We start from the raw sequence: 21201 nt of genomic DNA on the forward strand, positions 1-21201 counted from the left end.
AACACCATTAGTACCACCCCTGACAGTCATACAAACCCTACCACAACTGCCAGTTACTAATGCTCATATTGCTCCTTGGAATTATAATTTCCAAGTTTTTACACAAAGTGCATCCAGCAACACTTCTACTCTTACCTCCACCATACCTACACTCAACCCATCACCACTCCTAAACCATGTTTCACCTCCCATGCTCACTTCAAAATGACCTACACAGGCCCCTCCAATGATACTGCTCTCTAATTAACACCAAAACCTATCCTAATAAATAACTCACCCCTACCAGATCAAGAAGTAAAATTTATCACTAGAAGTGGGAGATGTTATGGCACTGATGAAAAGAAAAGTAAAGGGAAAGTAGAGGCAGAATAGTCGCTTGTGAATGTGGAAAAGGGGGGGGGGGAAGTGGTAGATAAAGGAGAGTCCAGTAAAAAGAAAGAGGAAGATGAACCATTGTTACAAATCATGTAGCAGAGTGAGTATGACATGATCAAACAATTAAGAACACACCTGCTCGGATTCCCTTCCTATCATTAATATTGAGCTTAAAAGAGCATCGCCATGCCTTACAGAGGGTTTTGGACCAGGCCTTTGTAACCTCCGATATCACACTAAGGCAATTTGAGAAGATAGTTGGACAAATTTAGGTATCCAATTTCGTCACTTTCTCAGAAGACGAAATAGACCCGGCTGGCTTGAAGCATACCAAAGCTCTGCACATGATAGTTAAGTGTAAAAGGATGTATGGTTGCTAAAGTCTTGATTGACAATGGCTCGATACTCAATGTCTTGCCTAATATAACCTTGACAAGACTACAAGTAGACCCATCTGGGGTGCACCGAAGTGCCATGATTGTGAGGGCATTTGAAGGCACGAAGAGAGATGTACTAGGAGACATTAACTTGCCACTTTAAATTGGGGCATGTAATTTTGATGTTACATTTTGGGTAATGGATATTGAACCAGCATACACTATGCTGTTAGGAAGACCTTGGATCCATTCAGCAAATGTGGTGCCCTCAACTCCGCACCAGAGGATCAAATATGTCATGAATGAAAAAATCAACACGGTGAGAGGAGAAGAATCTATGCTAGTCACTAAGCCCCAATCAGTTCCTTATATGGAAGCAATTGAACGATCCGTAGAGAGTTCATTCCAAGCATTGAAATTGCAAAGAACTGCCCTGGGAGATGGGGGAGCTATGGCCATGGTTGCAAAAGTGACGCTGAGAAATGGCTATGAAGAGGGCAAGGAATTAGGTGCTACCCTGCAAGGAATTATCGAACCCGTGTTAGCTACTAAGAAAAGTGGTTGCTCTGGGTTGGGATATGATGAAGATGCCTTGATTGATGGAAGGTTCTGGATGAGGAACATGCTCAGGGATCGAAGATTTGACAAATCACTCAGAATAATGAAAAACGTTCCAAAAATAGCAGATGTTTTACCAGGCCAATCATTGAAAACATAGAAAAGGATGGAGAATCTCCCTTAGAGCTATCTATCAATGTCCTACACCTAGATCCTATGTCTGAAGTGCTGATCTCACCGACCGCTGAGGGGCAAGAGCTTGACAATTGGGAAGCCAAGGATATCCTTATGCTTTATCTTGAGTAAAGTATATTTTGTTACCAATACTTTATTACTCCATCCATGGTGTCAAGTGTGATTCTGTAAATGGACATTTTCTTATGATTAAATGATTAACAAATTAATAATGCACTTTCCCAAGCTATGTGTCCAATATTTTCTTTTAAAAGTTCATTGTTAAAATCTATTCTTTAATATACTCCATTTTCATTTCTTCAAGACCATTGACCAACCCAGCCCAGCCATAATAATCCAATCAACTCTGAAATTGCTTGTGTTAACTTTGAGAGTCCCATAATCACCATTGACACAAATGATTCCAAAGAAGAGTCTATGAAAGAGCAGGAGGAAGCGAATGAACCCACTCTGGTACCCTATGGAGATGAAATGAGTACCTTAAATTTGGGGACAGAGGAAAATCAAAAGGAACTCAAAATAGTGAATAACGAAGAATTAAAAGACATGATTTAATTGCAGAATTCATCAACGTATTCGCTTAGGGTTACGAAAATATGCCGGGACTGGATCCCCAAATAGTCACACATAAAATTTCCTTAATTCTTGGGACAATCCCAGTTAAACAAAAATTGAGGAGAATGAACACTAACACACTGTTCAAGGTCAGAGATGAAGTTAGAAAGCAATACGATGCTAGATTCCTAGAAGTGATAAAATACCTTGAGTGTGTAGCTAATGTCATCCTCGTAATGAAGAAGGATGGTAGGGTAAGGGTATGTGTTGAATAAAGGGACCTTAATAAGGCAAGTTTGAAATTTGATTTTCCCCTCCCACATATAGATGTGCTAGTGGACAATGCTACAGGATTAGGGGAGATGTTCATTTATAGACGGAGCCTTAGGGCATAATAAGATTTTGATGGACAAAGACGATAAAGAAAAGACTGCCTTTATCAGCCAGTGGGGAGTCTTTTATGACGTGGTGATGCCTTTTGGGCTAAAGAATGCAGGGGCAACTTACCAACGCCTTATGGTCACATTATTCTATGACATAATGCACAGAGAAGTGGAAGCTTATGTGGATGACACGGTCATTAAATCCAGAGGGACTGAAAGCCATGTACGGGTATTAAGAAAAGTATTCAAAAGGCTCAGAAAGTATCAACTAAAGCTGAACCCAGCTAAATGTGTGTTTAGGGCAAGATCAGGAAAGCTGTTGGGATTTATAGTGAGTGAGAAAGGAATAGAAGTGGATCCAGACAAAGTTCGAGCCATTCAAAAAATGCCATCTCCAAAGACGGAAAGGGACATGCGTAGTTTCTTAGGAAAATTGAACTACATCTCAAGATTTATCTCTAACCTCACAGCCAAAGCTGAACCCATTTTCAAGTTACTCAAGAAGAACAATACCGCCAAGTGGGATCAAGCTTATCAAGAAGCTTTTGAAAAGATCAAGCAGTACTTTTCAAATCCGTTAGTATTGGTTCCTCCGGTGATGGGTAGGTCATTAATTTTGTACATGGTAGTTCAGCAAAGCTCGATGGGTTGTGTTCTAGGACAACATGATGACATTGGGAGGAAGGAAAGAGATATTTACTATTTGAGCAAGAAATTTAACGAATGCAAGTCAAGATACTTATTCCTGGGAAAAACCTATTGTGCGTTGGCATGGACAGTGAATCGACTCAAACATTACATGTTGAATCATAAAATGTGGCTCATCTCCAGAATAGATCCAATCAAGTATGTATTTGAAAGTCCATTCATACCTTAAAGAATAGCAAAATGGCAGGTCATACTTTCTCAATATAACATTGTCTATATGACAAGAAAAGTAGTAAAAGAAAGTGTGATAGCTAATCTCCAGGCTGAAAAACCAATCAATGATTACGAGGCTCTAGATTTCAAATTCCCAGACGAGTATATTAATGCAGCAAACAATGATGCTGAGGGACCGAATGATGTGTGGGAAATGTATTTTGACGGAGCAGTCAATTTATCCGATGATGTGATTGGAGTAGTGCCGGTAGCCCTAGATGGGAAACATTTCCCAATAGCTATTAAGCTAAGATTTGGCTGTTCTAATAACATAGCAGAGTATAAAGCCTGCGTGAGTGGCTTATAGGCTACCATTGAAATGAAGATAAGGAAATTAGAGGTGTATGGGGATTCAGCTCTAATCATTTACCAAGTCAAAAGGGAATGGCAAACTAAGGACTCGAAACTGATCCCGTATTAGAAATAGCTTCTTGAACTGATTAAGGAATTTGAAGAGATTTCTTTCACTCACCTAAGTCGTGATAAGAACCAATTTGTCGATGTCTTAGCTACTTTAGCCATGATGACCCAGATGGAGGAAGGGCAAATAACGCAGTTATTACAAATTAAAGTAAGGAGTGAGCCAGCATACTATTTTATGATTAAAGAAGAAACAAAAGGCAAACCCTGGTATCATGATATTTAGATGTACATAAAAAATAAGGAATACCCTCTTAGGGCAAGCAGAAACAAAAGAAGAATGATCAAAAGGTTAGAGATGGGATACTTCCCCAGTGGCGAAATCTTGTACAAGAGAAGCTCTAATGGTGAGTTGTTGAGATGTGTGAATGTAAAAAAAGCAAGGAGAATTCTTTTTAAAACCCATGAAGGGAACTGCGCTACTCATAGCAATTGGTATATGATGGCAAAGCAAATCTTAAGGCAGGGTTACTTCTAGACCACTTTAGAAAAAGATTGCATTGAATACTTCCGAAAATGTCACAAATTCCAAATTTATGCTGATCAGATAAATGTCCCGCCTCATCAGCTCTATAATCTTGTCTCACCATGGCCTTTTGCAATGTGGGGTATCAACGCAATCAGTCCAATTAATCCAAAAGCATCCAATGGACACAGGTTTATTTTGGTGTCCATCGATTACTTTACTAAATGGGTTGAAGCTACCTCATATGCTCACATCACTTAAAACACATTTTTGAAGTTCCTTAAGAATAATATTATCTATCGGTATGGTCTTCTTGGTGAGATGATCACTGACAATGCTAAGAATTTAAATGGTCTGAAGATTCAACAGTTGTGTGATCAGTACAAGATACGGCATCTCAATTCATCACTATACCGACCCCAAATGAATGGAGCTATGGAAGCTGCCAATAAAAATCTCAAGTGAATAATTGGGAAGATGATTATCACTTATAAAGAATGGCATGACATGCTTTCCTTTGCCCTTCATGCCTATCGGACCACGGTAAGGACGTCGACTGAGGCAACTCCATATTCACTGGTCTACGGGATGGAAGTTGTTTTGCCAATAGAGGTGGAAATTCCTTCCTTAAGGATTTTAAAAGAGGCAGAATTGGATTAGACAGTATGGGTTCAATTAAGGTTAGATCAGCTGAATTTGATGGATGAGAAAATACTAACAGCAGTATGCCATAGGCAGTTGTACCAAAAAAGAATGGCTAGAGCATTTGATAAGAACGTACGCCCGCGTGAATTGCAATCAGGAGATCTAGTTTTAAAGAAGATCCTCCCAAATCAAAGTGATTCCCGGGGCAAGTGGTCACCAACTTATGAAGGGCCTTATGTGGTTAAAAAAGCATTTTCTAGTGGTGTACTGACCTTAACTCACATGGATGGGGAAGAATTGCCAAGGCTGGTGAATGCATATGCTATAAAAAGTTATTATGCATAAAAAAGGTGGGGGTGAAAACCCGAAAGAGCGCTCCTAGCAAAATGAGGAAAAGAAGGCAAAAACCCAAGAGGGCATCTTCTGCAAAATGAGCGAAGGGTGAAAACTAGGAAGGGTGCCCTGGAAAAAAAAAAAAAAAACTAGGAGTGAAAACCTGAAAGGGCACTTCTAGTCGGAAACGGTGAAGAAATAAGAAGGGTCTTGAGATCAAGGGACAATAAGTTAAACAAAACGCTTTTCAGAAGGTCACTTGGAACGCTGGCGATTGAGGGACTTCAAAATTAACTGAGGGCATTTGTGAGATTTATCCTTGTACCCTTTTCTCTAAAAATTGTATATTTATTCTTTTGATCATAAAACCATAGTATGATTATCTTCTTACACCATGAATAAATTTATGCATTTCTCGTCTACCTTGGTTTATGTGCTATTAATTTGTTGAAAGCTTTCTTATAAGATGAGAATTTAAACATAGGTAACTTTATATATTTTATTTTGAGATTTGTAGAAGGGTAAACGATTATCAAGCAAGTGGTGCATCTAAGAGCGAAAACCCAAAAGGGCGCTCCTAGCAAAATGTGAGAAAGGAGGCAAAAACCCATAAGGGCACTTTCTGCAAAATGAGTGAAGGGTGAAAATCCAGAAAGACACCCTGAAAAAGTGAGTAAAAAAAAAAACCTAGGAGTGAAAACCCGAAAGGGCGCTTCTAGTTGGAAACGGTGAAGAAATAAGGAGGGAGCTAAAAGGGCACTGGGAGAAAATCATGAGCCAAGCCTTGAAACTCGTTCTGACCTTTTCCATTAATCGTTTATCTTCGGAACCTTGTTAAGTAAACTTTGCTTGGATGAACACCTTGCATCAGATTTGCTTTGTGAGCATTAAAGGCACATACATAAAACTTATCTACAATAGTTGGTTAAGTCAGCTTCAAGTTGATTTTAATTTCCAGTTATCAACCTCTAGATTCAAGATCCAAGTTGATTTTAATTTTCAACATTTTAAATTCATGTCATCAATCTCTAGATTCAAGATCCAACTTTGATTTTAATGGTACACCTTATCCCTTATAAGGCATGATATGTTCCCGTAGCATACCTAATGAATTACCGAACTATACTTACTGATAATCCATTAATTATGCTACAAGGGATTTTAAACAAATCATAGCTTTTTATCTTATCAATTCTTTTGTGGAAAACTGCATGGGAATAGTTAAAATTCAATTACATATCAAGTCAACATTCATTAGAGGAAGTAAACTTAATATTACAAACTCAAAATGCATCTTTAATACAAACTGCTCAATGTCCGTACATCCATACATATAGGTACAAAATACATCAAAAGGATTACAAGGGTATACCTAATGTAAATACCCATAACCAATACAAAAACTGCTCCAGGTCTCTCACTCAGCAGCCTTCTCCTTTTCCTTACCTGCGACAGCATAAGTAAGCTATCACTGAGTATATTACTCAGTGGTGCACAACTAAAAATTTCAAAACTTATGATAAAACACAATTGTCAAAATATAACAAATCACATTTTTGCATAATCATAAAAACATCACCATAATCTCTAGTCCATGGCAACCATTTATTGAAAGCACATTTCAAATAAGAAATCATGTTTCATAAATCATAGTTCACAATAAATAAGTGTTACCGATAATAACACACAGTTTAGATCATAACACAAAATTTTAAGACCAATGCCGTGTTGTACACCACGATAAAGCAATCTCAACCTCACTAACTGTTATTAATGAATGAAGGGTTAGCTAGCTAATGAGTACTCATATAGTCTTACCCCACTAACCGTTATTAATGGGAGACATAATCAATATCATTTATCAACCCCAAGTAGCCGTTACTACTGGAGAGTTCCGAAAGGGACTGTAATGCTAACTATGGTTTCAAAACAGTTTCCAAAAGTTTTCCACTTAACAATCACATTTGCAACCTAATAAACACATTCAAATCATCATAAAATTCATATAGAGGTGGCAACACCCAAATTTCTCAAATGTAAGAGAAAAATCATATTTCATTCAAAGTAAACTCGTTTAAAGCAAACTCATTCAAATAAACATATTCCAAATAATTTACAAGTTTAAAAATGAAGAAAAAGGTTAGTTGTGCACAAACCTTCAATGAACTCCTTTATTTTTACTTACTTCTCTTTATCCATCCCAACCTCTTTCTGTCACACCTATTCGCTTGTAAGGCATGACATTTTTCCGTAGCATACCTAATGAATTACCGAACTACACCTACCGATAACCCATTTATTATGCTACAAGGGATTTTAAAAAAATCATAGCTTTTTATCTTATCAATTCTTTTATGGAAAACTACATGGAAATAATTAAAATTCAATGCAAACATTTATTGAAAATAATGATAGACTAAATATTACAAAAGTTACATTTCCATATGTCTCAAAATAAAATACAAATAGTTACAAACTCAAAATGTGATAGCAATGTAATGCTTTTAAATACAAACTGCTCAATGTCCGTACATCTATACATATAGGTACAAAATACATTAAAAGGAAATTACAGGGGTATACCTACGATATATACCCACAATCAAAATCAAAATACTGCTTCTAAGTCTCTCACTCTATAGCTTTCTCCTTTCCCCTACCTGCGACAGCATAAATGAGCTATCGCTGAGTATATCACTCAGTGGTGCACAACTAATAACTTTAAAACTTAAAGTTAAGTAAAACTTATCAAAGCATAATAAATCATATTTTTCTTAAGCATGAAAACTTCACAATAGTTCTAAGTCCATAAGAGCCATTTATTGGAATAACATTTCAAATGAGAAATCACACTTCATAAATCACAATTTACAAAGCATTAGTGTTGCTAACATCAACACACAGTTTAGGCCATGACACAAAATTTCATGATCAGTGTCCTATTGTACACCATGACAAAGCAATCTCAACCGCACTAACCATTATTAATGAGGGAAGGGCTAGCTAGCGAATTAGTACTCATGTAGTCTTATCCCATTAACCGTTATTAATAGGAGACATAATCAATATCCATTATCAACCCTAAGTAGCCATTACTATTGGGGAGTTCCGAAAGGGACTGTCATGCTAACTGTGATTTCAAAATAGTTTTCAAAAGTTTTTCACTCAACAATCACATTTATAAACCAATGAACACATTCAAATCATCATAATATCCATATAGAGGTGGCAACACCCAAATTTCTCAAAGGCAAGAGAAAACCCATATTTCAGTAAAAGTAACTTGTTCAAAGCAAACTCATTCAAATAAACACATTCCCAATAATTTACAAGTTTAAAAACGAAGAAAAGTTTAGTTGTGCACAAACCTTCAATATTTCTTCTTTCTTGTTACTTACTTCTCCTTGCCCGTTCCAACTTCTTTTTCTACTGAAAACACACAAATAGAATGCCTCAATACTCATCTTAATTGTTACCAAGTACTCATTACATGAGTGTCTAATGCATCCCAAGTTAGCTTTGTAAATTTTAAAAAGTTTTGATTTTCTGGCAGCTTGGTACATTGAACTTTGAATCAACAATCAACAATCACATTTATAAATCAATGAACACATTCAAATCATCATAATATCCATATAGAGGTGGCAACACCCAAATTTCTCAAAGGCAAGAGAAAAATCATATTTCATTCAAAGTAACTTGTCAAAGAAAACTCATTCAAATAAACACATTTCAAATAATTTACAAGTTTAAAAATGAAGAAAAGGTTAGTTGTGCACAAGCCTTCAATATTTCTTCTTTCTTGTTACTTACTTCTCCTTGCCCATTCTAACTTCTTTTTCTACTGAAAACACACAAATAGACTTCTTCAATACTCATCTTAATTGATGCCAAGTGCTCATTACATGAGTGTCTAATATATCCCAAGTTAGCTTTGCAAATTTTAGAAAGTTTTGGTTTTCTAGCAGCTTGGTACATTGAACTTTGGATCCAATTTTTACCTAGTTTCAATCATAATTTGATGAGGTATTCTTCATGAAAATTGTCCCTCTAGGTCTTATCTTTATTTCTCTTTTTAAATCACCACATTTGGAGTTGTGAAGCCAAATTTATAGTCAAATAAATTTTACTGTTCATGTGAGGCTACTTCTAGTCGCTTTGGTGACTTAACTTTGGCCAATAATTTGATCAGGTTACGTTCATAATTTGGCTCCGAGTTCTTCATATGAAATGTTATACTATATTTTAAGTTTCCATCGGTTCAAGAATCACCTAAATTGGAGCTTTCTAAAGAGAGTTATGGCTGTTTAAATTTTACTGTTTACATTACTATTTATTACTCTGGCAAATTTATCAACTCAACTTTGCTTAGCAATTTGGTTGGGTTAAGTTCGTAATTAGGCTTCAAGTTCTTCATACAAAATGTTCTACTATATTTGAAGGTTTTATCAATTCAAGAATTATATAAATCAGAGTTTTCTAGAGAGAGTTATAGTCTTGCAAAATTTACTGTTCATATGGTAAATTTGCAGATTTCCAGATTTTTGGCAGATTTGGTGACTCAAATTTGCTTAGCAATTTGATTGGGTTAAGTTCATAATTTGGCCTTAAGTTCTTCATATGAAATGTTCTACTATGTTTTAGGTTTCCATTGGTTTAAAAATCACCTAAATCAGAGTTTTCTAGAGAGAGTTATGGCCATGCAAAATTTACTATTCAGGTGTTTAATTCTGCAGGTTCCAGAATTTTATCTCCAAGTTCAAGCCAAGTTTTAGGCAATTTCTGGGCAGTTTCTAGGTTAAGTCTCTTCATGAAAATTCTAGTTCTATGTCTTAAGTTTCATTTCCAATTAGTTTCACACCAACTAGAGTTGTGTAGCTCAATTTATGGGCTGTCAAACACACTAAACTTAGTGTGTAAAATTTTGCCCTAGGTTCAAATTTTCATTTCTTTAATTACTCCCACTAACCAACCTCAATTCACATTTAATTCACCCCAAATGACTATAATTTAGCATTGACACATCCATAGCACTCATAGCACAAAAACCCCAAATTTTGCAACACCCAAGTTTGTAATTTTCCCTAATCCATGTCATTCCATTAATTCCTTCCACCAACTAACATAACCCACATTCAATTCATGCTAATTAGTCATAATTTAGCATTGCCCACATCAATTTCACTACCTACCATAAAAGCCCTAATTTCCTTATAAACCCTAATATTCCATAATTCAATTTATGAAATTCTCATGCAATTACACTACCCCAATCATGCATACTACTTTAACTAAGCTTGATTTCATCATTAATTACATTAAAATACATCAAACCCTAATTTTCTCCAAATTGGCCAAAACCCTAGTTTAGGTTCCATGTGTGGTTCTTTTCAATTACTCATGAAATTTTATCACAATCAAGCAAGAAAAGAAACTTACCTCTTGTTGATTTCTTTCCAACTTTAATTTTTCTTCCAAGTCTCTTGTCCTTCTTATTTCAATCTTCACTTTGATGCTTAATCAAGGTTTTTCTATTAATTTGGTGGAAGATTAATGGAAGAAATGTGGGGAATCAAAGGTTGGGAAAGCTTATGAATGGAAGAGTGAAGAAGAAAGAGAGAGGGAGAGAGGGTGAGTGGCAGCAATGAATGCAGAAGAGAAGGAGACTTTGTCTTCTTTTATACTTATTTATTCCTTTTTAATTAAATAATTAAATTTAATTGTCAAAAGCCCAAAAGTCATTAATTTTAATTTTATCATAATGGATATGAAATTCTAAGTTTTTATTTCTTAAATTTTTCTTCAAATTTTACCCCATAATTCAATTCATTAATTTCATTTAATTTAATTAAAATTTTGGTTAAAAGTTAACTTTTGAGGTGAATTGACCAAAATGCCCTTCATCGAATCAAAATCTCTCTTTTCATAATACCCAATTAGTCCTTATGTTTTTTATTCATTTGAATTTTTATTGTGTCTATCTCTATTAATTTTCCTTTTATTTTTGATCCTTAACGTGTCTTTGAATAGTACTAGTCACAGACCAAAAATGATACTATTCATAACTCGATGGTTCGGGGTATTACACTTTCTCTACTGAAAATACACAAATAGAATACCTCAATACTCATCTCAATTGTTGCCAAGTGCTCATTACATGAATGTCTAATGCATATCAAGTTAGCTTTGCAAATTTTAAAGAGTTTTGAATTTTGGATAGCTTAGTGCTCTAATCTTTAAACCCAATTTTTGCCTAGTTCTAATCATAATTTAGTGAGGTATTCTTCACGAAAATTGTCCCTCTAGGTCTCATCTTTATTTTCCTTTTTAAATCACCTCATTTGAAGTTTTCTAGAGAAAGTTATGGCCATGCAAAAATTACTGTTTACATTACTATTCATGTTCTGGTAGATTTATCGACTCAATTTTTCTTGGCAATTTGGTTGGGTTAAGTTCATAATTAGCTTCAAGTTCTTTATACAAAATATTCTACTATGTTTTAAGTTTCTATCAGTTCAAGAATCACCGTAATCGGAGTTTTCTAGAGAGAGTTATAGCCTTGCAAAGTTTACTGTTTATATGGTCAATTTGTAGATTTCTAGATTTTGGTAGATTTGATGACTCAACTTTGCTTAACAATTTGATTAGGTTAAGTCCATAATTTGGCCTAAAGTTCTTCATATGAAATGTTCTACTATATTTTAGGTTTTAATCTGTTTAAGAATCACCTAAAGTGGAGTTTTTTAGAGAGAGTTATGATATTGCAAAATTTACTATTCATGTCAGCACACTGCAAATTCCAGAATTTCATCTCCAGGTTTAAGCCAAGTTTTAGGCAATTTTTGGGCAGTTTCTGGGTTAGGTCTCTTCATGAAAATTTTAGCCCTATGTTTTAAGTTTCATTTCCAAGTGATTTCACACCAATTGGAGTTGTGTAGCTCAACTTATAAGCTGTTAAACACACTAGACTTAGTGTGTAAAATTCTGCCCTAGGTTAAATTTTCATTTCTTCAATTACTTCCACTAACCAACCTCAATTCAGATTTAATTCAACCCAAATGACCATAATTTAACATTAAACACATCAATGGCACTTTCTAGCACAAAACCAATAATTTTCCAAAACCCTAGTTTACAATTTCCCCTAATCCATACCATTCCATTAACTCCTTCCACCAACTAACATTAACCCACATTCAATTCATGCTAAGTAGTCATAATTTAATATTACACACATCAATTTCACTCTCTAGCACCAAAGCCTAATTTCCTCATGAACCTTAATCTTCCATAATTCAATTTATGCAAATCTCATGCAATCTCCTTACCCCTATCATGTATACTACTTCAACTAAGCTTGATTTCATCTTCAATTACAATAAAATACATCAAACCCTAATTTTCCCCAAATTGGCCAAAACCCTAGTTTAGGTTCCATGCATGATTCCCTTCAATTTCTTATGAAATTTCATCATAAGTTAACTTAATCCAAAGCTAGTATAACTAATTAAGCATTAAAGAAGCTTACCTCTTGATGATTTTTTCCAACTTTCAATTTCTCCCAAATTCTTGTTCCTCTTATTTTAATCTCTCAATCAAGGTTTAATTTGGTGTTTACTACAAGTTAGATGGGAAAACTCATGAAAGAAAAGTAAGGAAATTGAGTTTGGAGAATGGGTGTCAATGGAGGAAGAAGGAAGACGAAGAAAGAAAGAAAGAGAGAGGGAGAGGGGAGGTGGGGCGGCACATAAAATGGGGGAGGAAGAGGTTTTTTTTTTTTTTTAATACTTATCCCCAAATTTTGATTTTATTTAATTCATTTAATGAGTTGTCCAAAGCCCATTGGTCCTAAAATTTTAATTGGGTCAAAATGGACTTAAAATTATAGATATTTTTGTTTCTTTTATTTTCTTTTCACTTTATACTTGAATTCTTTTCCTAAAAAAATTATTCCATGATTCAATTGATTAATTTCATTTTATTAAATTAACATTTTAGTCAAAAGTCAACTCTTGAGGTGAATTGACAAAAATGCCCCTCATTGGGTCATAATCCCTCTTTTTCAACATACCCGATGAGTCCTTATATTTTTAGGTCACTTGAATTTTTATTGTGTCTATCTCAATAAATTTTTACTTTATTTTTGATCCTCAAGGTATGTTTGAATAGTACAAGTCACAGACCAAAAATGATACTATTCAGAGCTTAGAGGTTCGGGGTATTACTTTTTAAATTCCTGCCATCAACCTCTGGATTCAAGATCTAAGTTGATTTTAATTTCTAGTTATCAACCTCTGAATTCAAGATCCAAGTTGATTTTTATTTTTAGCATTTTAAATTAATGTCATCAACTTCTGGATTCAAAATCCAAGTTGATTTTAATTTTCTGCCATTAACCTCTGGATTCAAGATCCAAATTGATTTTAATTTCTTGTTATCAACCTCTGAGTTCAAGACTCAAGTTGATTTTAATTTTCAGCATTTTAAATTCATATCATCAACCTCTGGATTCAAGATCCAAGTTGATTTTAATTTTCAATTATCAACCTCTAGATTCAAGATCCAAGTTGATTTTAATTTTCAATTATCAACCTCTGGATTCAAGATCCAAGTTGATTTTAATTTCCAACATTTTAAATTCATGTTATCGACCTCTGCATTCAATATCCAAGTTGATTTTAATTTCCAGCATTTTAAATTCATGTCATTAACCTCTAGATTCAAAATCTAAGTAATTTTAATTTCCAGTTATCAACCTCTGGATTCAAGATCCAGGTTGATTTTAATTTCTTGCCATCAACCTTTGGGTTCAAGATCCAAGTTGATTTTAATGTCTTGCCATCAACCTCTGGGTTCAAGATCCAAGTTGATTTTAATTTTCCACATTTATCGACCTCTGGGTTCAAGACCTAAGTTGACTTTAATTTTCAGCATTTTAATTTCTTGCCATCAACCTCTGGGTTCAAGATCCAAGTTGATTTTAATTTTTCACATTTATTGACCTCTGGGTTCAAGACCCAAGTTGACTTTAATTTTCAGCATTTTAATTTCTTGCCATCAACCTCTGGGTTCAAGATCCAAGTTGATTTTAATTTTTTGTTATCAACCTCTGAGTTTAAGACTCAAGTTGATTTTAATTTACAATATTTAATTTCAAGTTATCAACCTCTGGATCTAAAATCCAAGTTGATTTTAATTTTCAATATTTTAATTTTCGTTATCAACCACTAGATTCAAGATGCAAATTGATTTTAATTTGCAGCATTTAATTTCTTGACATCAACCTCAGGATCCAAAATCCAAGTTGATTTTAATTTTCAGCATTAACATCTGACTCCAAGATTCAGGTTGATTCTAATTCCAACATCTCAGTCACCCAAAATATGGTTCAAAATCTTTACATGATTCCTATGAAAGAGAATTTCATTCCCTTTAATAGAAAACATGTAAAGAAGGATAGCTGTAGACACCATATTTTGGTCAATCTTCAAAATCATAGTTCGAATAATTGTAATTATGCCGATCCCCCTAGTAGGCGTTTGATCGATCTCAACTAGTTATCCAACCCCAGGTCATTTTCTTTGAGCTAGTAACCTCCCAGATAAATAATAAACTTCAAAGTGCGCTCAAACTAAGTCTTTTTCGATCTCCCCTACTCGTTTTGATTAACTTTCAGACCACTGATTTTGTATTTTGTTTTCTGATCTCCTCACGTTCAAGATTCCAAATTCTGGGACGAGTTGTGATCAGTTACCTCGCCCAAATTGTTCTAAGTGTTTAACTAAGTTAATGTTTTAACCGATCTTTAATAAGCAGTCCCGAATTCATCAAATTCAGGCTAAGACCTGTTCTCAAATCATTTTCATATATGTGTCTAAGTTTTAACCGGTTCTCAGTTATAAGGCTTTATGATCTCGCACTCGCGATTAAATTTATCCAATCCCTTTAAACAATTGTTTCATGATTAATAACCAATCTTAAGTTCCGTGTCTGAGCTTATCTGATCAAGTGGGGGTTGATTCAGTACTCATCCATACTTAGTTTAATATTTTCCAATCTTACCAAAATTTAATCACAAAAAAAGAACTTTAAATTTCATCCCAAGAAATAGAAAAACACAAATCATTTGGCAGGAGGATCTTCCCTAGCCTGCTCTTTAGTTTCATCTTCAACATTTACTCCCCCCTCTCTCTCTTGTTCGCCCTCACTCTTAGCTTCAGCACCCGGAGCAAGTTCCTCGAGCCAAGCAAAGTCCTCGTCGGGATAACGTTTGACAAGCTCGGTAAGGAGATCACTATGGGCTGTCACATAAGCCCCAACTTCTTTCTTTAGAGCCTCCTCATCCTTCGCTTGAATCTCTTCAAAGAACTTAATCCGGACATCATCAAGCTCCTTTTCTAGCCGAGCTGCCTTCTTTTCGTAAGACTTCATTTGTTCTTCCAGCTCAATGACCCGGGCATTTGTGGCAGAGAGTTGGTTTTGCATTGACACCATGTCTTGAGACAGCCTCGACATCTCCCTCTTCATAAGATAAACCTTCTCTCTGACCACGTGCTGGGTTGCCATTACTTCTGAGCTCAAGCTCATTGAAAGGCTAAGAAGATCATCAATATTTTCAAGACCCATTCTAGTCCGATCCTCAAGAAACAGATCGTGGCGCTTAATACTTTTGCCAAATCAAGATTTCCCTGCACTGATTTATTTTTCTCCAATGATTGGAGTAGTATTCTAGCGGCTTGTGAAAGAGGTTGTCCAGATGAAGTTCCCTATCTTAAGGATCCGCCCTCTGAAGCCGAAGTGATCAGAGGTTGGGGAGGAGTTTTAGATCCGGCGGGAGGCTCCACGGCAAGGATTTGCCCTTATGGTATAGATTGATCTTGGATTAGAACCTCTAAGCTCATCTTTTTAGTTTGGGCTCTCTTCTGAGCTTCAGATCTCTTCATTTTTAATGCCTTCCTGCTGAGCTCTTTATTCCGCTTTCGAGCTTCCCTCACTGCCTCATTTCTAGCCATATCTGCACAAAAAAATGAGATTAGTGAGATCGCCAGGGACTAAGAGATTAAAAATTCAGGTTTTACCCATCCCGGGATCCAGATCAGAGAGTTGCAGCTGGATGTTCTCATGAGCGATCACACTCATTAACCACCACTAGAGTTCGACCATGATCACATCTAGGCATGAATATTTGCAAGAGTTTGCTTGGCTCTTGAGCTCCATTACCATGGTGCTCTCGATATTAGTCAACATGACTCTTCTCTCTGGCTTCTCGGCCAAATAATTCCAACTTTAGGGAATCCCCTCGAAGCCATGGGGGTCTTTACTTTAAAGTACGAAGAACCGATCTTTCTAATTTTTGAGCAAAGATGGGAGATCGGTGAACAATCCACAGCATGGTTTTACTTGAAATAACCAAAACTCATGGTCCTTCTGTCGAACAAGCCTACGTAGTTCGATGAAAACCTTCATTGTAGGTTCGAGTCCTTTAGCTTGGCATAATCCTTTAAAAGCCACTAGGGTTCGCCATGAGTTCGGATGTACCTGGGCAATGGAAACCTGGGTATACTTCAAGAAGTCCTTGTAAAATGACTCCATAGGAAACCATAACCTAGCGTTCAGCTGCTCCTCATATACCACAATCATATCGACCACATCAAAGTAGTGATCTGTGCGAAAGTCCCCGTGACATCGAATGAGTTCGAAGGCGTCGGGTGGAAGGTCGAACTCCTGGCTTATTAACTCAAGATTGGACTTCCCCATAACTAAGGTGAGCTCATCTACCATGGGAGGCTCTGTCCTTATGATCGAGGCTTGTTGTCGATTTAGCCCTATTGGCTTACTAGTGGTTGGAATGATAGCCCTAACGGCTTTGGGTTGCCTGCTCAGTTTGGCCTCATCACTTTCATCGGAAGACCAAGAAACGTGAATGGAAAGTAGGCTTACAACTCTCTGATCGTCGGTGCCACTCATTTCAGATAATGGAGAAAAAATAACCAAAAATAGATAAAAACTACTACCTGATAATGAATCGGTGCCGAAGAAATCAGGAAATTGAGAAAAGCCTTCAAGGAGATTTGGGGTGAGCAAAGAATCAGAAAACAACATAAGTATGTAAATGGCTAACACCCTCCCCCCCCCCCCCCCCTTTTATTTATACTTGTCCGAGCATTAAATGCTCACGAGGCCTTAGGTGACGCATTGGTTAACGAGATCTAATCGTCTCCATGATGTAACAAAGGAAAATTCCATAAGCATGGCAAGGAGATCGGACAGGTAAGATCGATTAATGGGGATCGACTATATTGTCACACCTTACCCCTCTGTAAGGCATAATATGATCCCGTAGAATACTTAATGAACTATCGAACTTCACCTACCGATAACTCATTAAGTATCCTACAAGGGATTTTAAAACAATTTTCTTACATTTTGGAAGTGGTGAGCATTTTGATAAGAATTTAAAATCATTTATTCAAGTTTAAATACTAATAAAAATTTTTGTCCATTTTAATTTTGCCGCAAATTTTATAAAAATTTTGATAGAGTTCCCTCTGTATTTTGAGAAACCAGTTCTTCAAAGACCTGTAAAAAAGCACATCCAAAAATATTTCACAACTCCCAACCTTCAATAATTCACAATTCAACTCAAATCAATTCATTCCAAAACAGTTCCACAATCCAAATCAAATTTGTCAACTCAGAATATTTAATAATTCCATTCACAAAACATAAAGCAGGAAATTCATATGTATAAATATTAGATTTACAGAAGAAAATCCAAAATAATATTATTACAATTTATTTACAACTGCTCGACTTTATATTGATACATACAACATTTCCATATTTACATCAAAATTTATCTACAAGGGCATAAAATAATACCCGTACAAAATGGTCAGAGTAGTCTTCGATTAAACAGCAGCTCACTCTGCTGCTTTCTCCTTGCTCTTATCTGCGACAACAAAATAAGCTATCGCTGAGTATAAAAATACTCAGTGGTGCACAATAAAAATTTAAAATGCGATACATAAATTATTTCTTGATGAAACATAATTTGAATACTTCACAATCACATTTCACAAATATCAAAGCTCATAACAACTCATTTTGTTAAATAATATATTAAACACAGTTTAGTCAAACAATTTCATAAACACAGTGTTGCCAAAATCATACACAGCTTAAGCCATTACACAAAATTTCCGATCAATGCCGTGTTGTACGCCACGACAAAGCAATCTACAACCCCATTAATCGAAATCAATGAGGGAGGTGGCTAGCTAGCTAATGAGTACTCATCCGATCTACAACCTCAACTGGCAAGCCAGAGAGGGAGGAAAATAAACGATCTCAACCCCATAAATGGAGGAGGAAATGTGATACTGTCATGCTAAGTGTAAATCCAAAATCAATTTAAAACAATTGTTTTCAATAATTTATGAGAGATCCCAAACAATTTTCAAAGTCATTTTTGTAGTCACAGTGGCAACAAAATTCATAAATAACACAGCGATTTCATAAAGTATAGCAACTCAAATTTTCAATTGGAAAACAATTACATAAATTTATTGTGCACAAACCTGACTGGAGTCGCCTCTGGGCCTTGACTCAGTCTCTCCGAGCTTCCAAGTCTTTTTCAGCTGAAATACACAATTTCATAGTGTTTCAGTACCATAACTTAACATAAGTCCAAAAATAAATTTAACTTCACTTTAACTAGCTCTATTACGTTAAATTCGACATTCTCAAAGTTTTTGTGTTTCGGGTTACTATTTACTACACTATTCAAGTCAAATTGTTGACTTTTTAAGGCTTAAAGGTATGGGAACTCCAACTTCACCCACATACCACATTTTGGTCATTAAACTTGTTGGTTTTGGTCATTTTCTCAAAGCTTAGGTCATTTTGTCAAAATTGCCAATTTTCGATTTTGGTGCTTCGAAGTTGCACTGTTCCATTGGTCAATCTACTGTTGGAATTTGGCAAAACTTCCTTCATAGAAAATGTTCCTTATTGTCTTAAGTGTATTATCATTTTTGGATCACTCCAATCGGAGTTTTGTAGCTCAAGTTATGGCCAAAATACAATTACTGTTCACGTGCACTGTTCATGCTGAGATTTTGGTTCTGGCAGACTTTTGGTCCAATTTTGTTCAGTAATTTGATCAAGTTAGATTCATAATTTGGTCTAACTTTCTTCATATGAAATGTTCTACTATGTCTTAGGTTTCCATCGGTTTAAGAATCGCCTAAATCGGAGTTTTCTAGAGAGAGTTATAGCCATTGGAACTTTACTGCTCAATGGCAATTCTGCAGAATCGCAGGTACAGTAACTCCACTTTGCTCAATAATTTAACTAGGTTAATGGTATAATTTGGGATGGTGCTCTTCATGAAAGTTTTAGGTCCATATCTTATCTAATTTCTGGTAAAATTTTAGGTCAATGTGACCTTCCTAGCTCGAGTTATGACCAAATGAACAGTTTACTGTTCATTTGGTCAGTTTGTGCAGTGGCAGCCTGCTCTCATTTCATTTTGGTCAATTGGTTCACTAAGTTTGGTCAGTTTTTGGCCATGGTTCCTTAATGAAAATTGTGCTATTTTATGTCTATTTTCATCCCCAATTGGTGGCATATCAATTGGACTTGTAAAATTTGAGTTTTGGTCCTTCAAAGTAGGTTTGGTCATCTCACAAGCATGACCATTTACCTCCGAATTTAACTTAATTTCTTATCATTCCCACACAACTTATTTGGTCATAATTAACCATTATTTCACTTCACAATAGGTCAAACATGCCATTTATGCATTTCTCCAAATTTTGGTTCACAAACCCTAACCTTCAAACCTTAACTCCTCCATCTCATGCATTTAATCACAAGTAGTGCACTTAGTCTTAACCATTCAACTAATCAAAGCTTTTAAACTGATTCTAAAGCATCAAACCATTCAATTTCATACTCCCCTCAAGCTGGCCAAAAATTCAGTTTGTCCTTCCCCCATATTTGTTTCATTTAATCAAGTTCCATGCTCATTTTCACAACTAATTATGCATTTAAATGAATAAAAAAAGGGGTTAACATACTAACCTCAACTTAATCTTCAAAACCCTATCTTTTGCTTCTTTTTTTCTTCTTGTAATCTCCTTCTTAAGTAATAATAATAAGCTTTAGTAGAGTTTTTATAGGATTTATTAAGGTTGAGTAAGGAAAAATTAAGCTTAGTGTAAGCTTAATGGAAGAAAATTCCATGGAGGATATGTGGTGATGGTGAGGCGGCAACCAAGGGAGGAGAAGAAGGGATTTTCTATTTTTCTTTTCTTTTGTTTGCTTTTATTTATTTTGCTATGGAAGACCATTAAAAATCTAATTTAATAAATAATTTAATTAATTTGTTTATGACATCATGCATGATGTCATCACTTTTGACTTTTCCATCTTCTTTCCTTTTTTCTTTTTTTTTTTCTATTTATTTTTTTCTATTAGTTCTTTAATTTAATTCTCGATTCTGAAATTTTCTTTTCTCCAATTTTATTTGACAGTTAGGTCAGGAGTCAGCTCTCGGGGTCAATTGACCAAATTGCCCCTCGCCTGTTCATCCCGGTTTGTAAATAATTCCATATTTCTTCCGGCTCCCTGACCTAATTATTTGACTGGCTTAACAGTTCTTTTTCATGATTTTCTCTTTTCCACTGTGTTCATAAGGGTCCTAAGGACCACAGCGTCACTTTTTACGGTTTGAAATTTGAGTTTAAAATGACTTCGCAGTCGTTCCCGAGGAGGTCACTCATCGCTGTGACTCTCGGCTCGTTTAACCTCTTATGTTCTATTTTTCTTATTTATAGTTAACTAATTAAACATTACTAATTATTTGTGTTTATGGCTTCTCAAGTTGTCTTAAGTGTGGCCCTAATCCCATTAATTGTCCGGACCGACACCGGTCACCGAAATAGTGAAATATACCAGGCTATGCAAC

The 21201-nt window shown here is 35.5% G+C and overlaps 1 pseudogene; it reads right to left on the reverse strand.

Moving 5' to 3' along the window:
* The window catches only part of LOC110652463 (probable terpene synthase 12), a 79156-nt pseudogene that overhangs the window by 16042 nt on the left and 41913 nt on the right, over positions 1-21201 (reverse strand).

Source organism: Hevea brasiliensis, chromosome 7 (genome assembly GCF_030052815.1).
Source record: "Hevea brasiliensis isolate MT/VB/25A 57/8 chromosome 7, ASM3005281v1, whole genome shotgun sequence".
Lineage (NCBI taxonomy): Eukaryota > Viridiplantae > Streptophyta > Magnoliopsida > Malpighiales > Euphorbiaceae > Hevea > Hevea brasiliensis.